The sequence below is a fragment of the Cydia pomonella genome, chromosome 24 (genome assembly GCF_033807575.1).
Source record: "Cydia pomonella isolate Wapato2018A chromosome 24, ilCydPomo1, whole genome shotgun sequence".
NCBI lineage: Eukaryota > Metazoa > Arthropoda > Insecta > Lepidoptera > Tortricidae > Cydia > Cydia pomonella.
In genome coordinates this window covers 7127173-7133172 of record NC_084726.1, presented here as the reverse complement: position 1 = coordinate 7133172, position 6000 = coordinate 7127173, and positions in this window count along the sequence as shown.

Genomic DNA, 6000 nt, shown 5'->3' with positions numbered 1-6000 from the left:
TGTCACTATATGATGTTAATATAAATGTTGTATTGACTTGTAAAAGAGCCCTTGAAACCTACTTACAGAATACATTTTTGAATTTTGCGCCGATTTAAGTGAAAAGCGCCTACGAACATGTCAGGCCAGTTCGAACTGACATCAGAATGACTCGTAAGTAATGTCATTCAGCTATCGTGCATTTCTCTTGTACTTATCTGTACAAGAGAAATGCACGATAACTAAATATTCAAATATCATTCTGAAGTCCATGTACCTGTTCGAATTAGCTTGTATGTAAGACAACCGGCAATCACGACCCATACCAAAATATTTAGCAAGTAAGTATTATGTATGTAAAATATATTTCTTACTTGCTATTTTTTTTTTTTCGAAATTAGTCTGTCCACTTGCCGAGGGCTGCGTTGCTAATCACTAACTATGGATACCACATTTTTGTCATATTTATAAAATTAATATTATTAATTGCACCAAACAGACAACAAATCATAAAGGTTTTATTACAAAATTAATTGAATTTAAACTGCCCAGACTCATACTAACTTTTTAACTCAGCTCACGTTTTTTTATTCACTTGCCCGACGTGTTTCGGAAACACTGGTTTCCATTTTCAAGCACTAACTGTGCGTGAGCAGTGATCATGATATGTCCCTATACAAGGCGCGCGAAAATTAGAAACACGTTTTAACATTCATGTCAACAAACCAATAACAACCTACCTACATAATTTAGTCAGGTTCATTGTTGCCCACCACTTTTTATATACATGACATTTTAGAAGTAGGCAAAAACTATGACAAGGATAAACATAATAGTGCTTTCTCTGCTACACCTACTGAAGGATCCATAAGATCAACTTGTTCGGTCATCTCGGTCATCTCCCCCCTCCCCCTGTCGCCTCTATAGCATTGTTGCTTTGAGAAACTTCGTAAAGCGTAGTCTGTGTGAATGACGTCTATGGCTGCAGTGTACAGTATTAAATATAGACCCGGACAAAGTGCCAAAACTATGTGCACACCACCTTAACATATAGGTAATAAGGTCGTGTATACATATATTTGGCACTTTGTTCGTGTCGATATTTGTGACATTATCTATGAAAAGGGACCTTATTGTCGATGGCGCTTACGCCGCACTGCGTAGCGCGGTGTTGTTTATAATATGGGAGCATCGTTGATAATGGCGCAAGCGCCACTGACAATAAGGTCCCTTTTCATAGATAATGTCACATTTAATACATTGATTGTACACGCATGCATTTCTTACTTTAAAAGCGCAGGCTAACTCGAGTTAGAGCGTTTTCACATTGACCGATCCGATATCGGCTGTCGGAATAACGTAACTTGTAAAATACTTCTTTGTGTTTATTTATGCATTTACTAAATCATTATTACTAAAAAACGATATATAACTCATAAAAGACGGACTTCATGCCAATCATGCCATATGGCACTCACCCGTAGCTTTTTTTTTCATGAACATGGAAGGTGCTTCCGACAGTTTTAGCTATGTCGGACGATAATTTTTGTTTGTGTGCGTGCATGTGTACTTCTGTAGCAATATGTTTCTAGTAGTGTGCGTGATCTGAAATGACCGAAAGGGATAGACTTATGTATCTTTTAGTATTGTTTGTCTTTGTCTATTGTAGGGTCCTACATCCGATATCGGATCGGAAAATGTGATTTATGAAATGCTCTTAGGTCGAACCAATGTAACAGGACCTTAATATCCTAAAGCGGCATTCAAGATTTAAAAAATCTTAACTTGATTTGTTATTAATATGATACGGTTCACAATGCATCGCTCGCGCTTTTTGCTGCGCATGAGTCGTGTTGTAGCGTCGTCGATATATTTTAATTAATTTGAATGTTAAATTGCAACTGAATAATGCCTATTTTAATAATTTAATTGAATAATTGACATTGTACCTATCCGCATATTTTTGAAATCTCGTAGATAGATCTTATTGGGATCACAGCGGAATGCGGAATCGAAATAAATGTCAATTTTGACATGTCATTTAGTTATCAATCTTTTAAAGATCATTCGAAGATCTTAAACATGTCTTGATCAATCTTCGAATCGGGCCGTTGATCAAGCAAATCTTGTCAGTAGCAAAGGCGGCAAATTTGATAAATCGCGGGTTAGCAACACTGTTTTCGAATAACTCCAAAATCGCGTGTCATCTGTGTTTTATCTGTGGCATGTGGATATTGAATAACAGCCATGTTTGTTTACATTCTGAATCGTTGCTATTTCAAGAGAAATATCTGCTGTCACCATTAAATACCAATATATTAAACACCAAGCTTGTGCATGAACTTAAGCAAAGTCAAGGTGCCTACAATATACAATCACGGTCGTTGATCGTAAATACATATTTGTAAAATTTGAGGTTATGATAATTACATGTTTTGGTTCGATGTACATTGGTGCTTTTCTTAGCGCAATACCAACTCAATACTGCTTTTTGAGTGTTGCCCTACTTTGCTGTACATTGCTACTGACATATTTTGCTTGACAGACTAAATAACAGTCACCCTAATTACAAAGCCCTCTTATGATTATGACTGGACTGGTTCGCACGTGCCCTCTGTGCGGTTGGAAAGGTCCCATCTGAATATCCTATCTGCTTTAGCGAACAATAGGTCATCTTATACAAGTAGGCGCTTCGACATACACGGTCTACGTACTGGTGTCACAAATCCCGGTAAAGGTGTCAAAGGGAGCAGGGAACCTACCGGGAAAACCGAAATTCGCAAATTGCAGGGATCTTTCTGTTTTACTCTCCCTAACACGTAATTAGAGTGACAAAGAAAAATGCCCGCAATTGACGAACTTCGATTTTCGCGGTTATAGCCCTAGATAGATCTCGTTCAAGTTGGGAAGAAACTATAATAAATTGTTAACCAAGGGATGAAAGGCACTCATTTCTCATCTCTGCCGAGGCAGTTTGTTAATAGTCCGAGGCTAAAATGATGCCTTTCATCCAAGTTAAACACTCTACTTTTCATTTCAAATACAAGGAAAATAAAATGCATGTGTGTTTTTTCTAAACGTGAGTAAATAAAAAAAATATTGAGGTACTATTGTAGGTGTCTGTTGAGGGTACTTTTAATTAATAATTTAGGTAAAAGTATCGTTATTTATGGAATGGTGTGAGTTAAATGTCAGAATGGAAATTGTATAACAAATCCATTTAAATCCAAATTTCAATTGACTATCGTAAAAAGAATCGAAAATCGTATTTGGAAAGTAAAATACTCTAGTGCAGGGACGTATCCGTTTCTGCACAATTTTTAGAACAACAATGACCCTCTTTCAGAACATGAGAAATAAAATAGTTATTTACGATACAAGTGCAGAAAATAGGAAATTCGCTACTAGTGGTGATGAATTACGAGTTGCGAATTACCTATTCGTACGTGTATCGTACAATGGTTTACAGTACATATGGCTGTTTAAAGCTTCGACATATGCACGGAACGTGCGGGAAAGTTTTGATTTGTGTGTTATAAGTAGTCAAACTGCTATATTTAAATTATAAACTGAAATACATGTCATATACTAAATAAAATCCCGTCCCATTCTCGGACCCGGTTCGGATCCGGCCTCCACCACTGAAGGGCCTAGTTCATCTTTCTTTTATAGGTACCTGTTTACCTATGTGACCTCTATCCTCGAAAGGCCCAAGGTCCTATAGAACTTATACTACCTATACTACTTATTATTCAATTCGATGAAATTTAAATCATATTCAATTGGAACAAAGTTGCATTTGTTTAGCTTCATTCAATTTTCAAACAAAATGAAATCAACTGTATTCCCTGCATTATAGGTTAAAATTTCTGAGCCTTAGGAGGATATTACATCTATTTCAGTGTAGATCTCTTCCAATTTGGTCCTTCGAGCCGGACAAATAATATTATTTCGAGCTTGCACTACCTGTTGACTTTTGTATGAGTTCGAAATTTCCTGCTACCTAAAGGTTGTCTGGAAGAGATCGCTTTTTAGCGATAAGACCGCCTGTTGTTACCTGGTTCTATTTTCCTTTAAAAATCATTTGTAGTTTTACATGTATGTAAAATGTATAATTGTTGGTGCAATAAAGAATATTTACTTACTTACTTACTTACTTATATCTACGCAAATTGTCAATATTTGAAAAACTACTTTGACTATTGGTAAAAACTGAATGTATGGAATGTTATTTTTATCTTATATTTACTTTTACAATGTTATTATTATTCGATTTTTATACATACTAATTACGGTAGATATATTATGACGAAATGTTTTAATAGGTATATAGTAAGTTACATATAACGACATTGTGTGCCCTAACAGAGTGTTAAGCGGGCTAATTTCAGAATACTTCATAGACTCGTTTCGCACATCATTAAGTTTAAAGTACCTACCTAATTATACAAATTTTTTCCTCATTTCTTTTGACACGGACAAATTATGTTTTTTGAAAAACAAATTATATCCAAATTGAAACTAATCTAGGATGACCTTTGGGCATGGTGCTTTACGCACAATAGCGTCCCCTCCGCTCCCCTGACGCAACCCCCCCTTTTCGCATGAATCCCGGTTGACATTTTATTTTTATTTCTTGGGAAAAGTATGCATTTGTAGAATAAAGTGTCAATAAAATCTAGCTGTAACATGAAAATAGTGTATCATATAAAAAAAGAATATAACCTTGTGTTAAGTATTTATTAAAGATGATTTCTTACATTGACACTTTTTTCCTAACTCTAATACTTTTCTCAGAAACAATATTTCATGATAAAACGGGGGGGAGGGGGGGGGGGGATGCTAGTGTGCGTATCATACTACATTCGTTTCAAGCTGGATATAATTTGTTTGGGTTCCCCATTCATTAGAACATTTAGAACATAACTTGACCTAATCACTTAATTTTTTAAGTTAGGTTGCTTATAACGTGAATATAAAAATAAAAATATTATAAAAAAAATAGTAAACACCCTTATAATGGAACAGGCACCAGTAATGGGATGATATAGACAAATCCCGTAAAACAAGTATTTGCCATCAGTTTTCAATCGCTGGCAACATTTTACCATAAACAAGAGCCAAAGAGCTGCTTAAGTTTAATTTTTCTTTGTTATTGTTTATTAGTTCGAAAATTAATTGCGCCATACATCCCATGACCGGAGCAAAAAACCATAGTTTTAATTGGTTAATAATATTGAAACAAATGGAAGTAGCTTTCATTAAATATATAGAAAAGATAAAGGACGAATTGGACATTCAACTTTTAAAGCATAAATAGGTAGAAATTTTAAAGATATCGGTGAAATATAAAAAATACTCCAAATTTTCTCTTAAGTGTCCCATGATTGGTGCCGTTAACATAAGGGTGCCGCTGGCAGCGCACGGTCGGCTGGATGGCTCGAAAAGAGGACATTCGCACTTTTTTCAGAAAATCATTTTTTTTAATGCCATCCGAAAGAGAATTATATAAATAACAATAAATGTGGTATACATTTTTTCGAAATAAGGCATATTGACAGCAGAAAAAAATAAAGTCTGTTTTTTTTTGTATGGGACCCAAAAATAGGTATCTTGTTTCTCAAAAACTATTAGAGGTCCCGTCTTCTACCTTTCAAGACTTTGTTTTTCTACTTTTATAGAGTAGGAAACAATAAGCAGATTTTTTATACTGGTGCTGGTTTTTTTTTAGTCCAGTAAAAAGTCCACACATTTTTGATTTTTTCGTTTGTCTTTTTTGGGATTCCACATTATTTTTCTTCGAGATTGTGTGTCATAATTACATATTATAGTTACTGATGATCCTGTATCTTAGTGCTTCTGGGCATTTTCCGCAAATCGACAACCATTGTGCCTATTTTGCGTGAATCGAGGTAGCGCTACTGTAACCACCCCAGCTCCTCCACGAAGTCCAGCAAAGTTTTCAGGTTGCTAACTGCCGCTCTTAGTGTGCAGCAGGAGAATGTGTTTTGTTGTTACTTC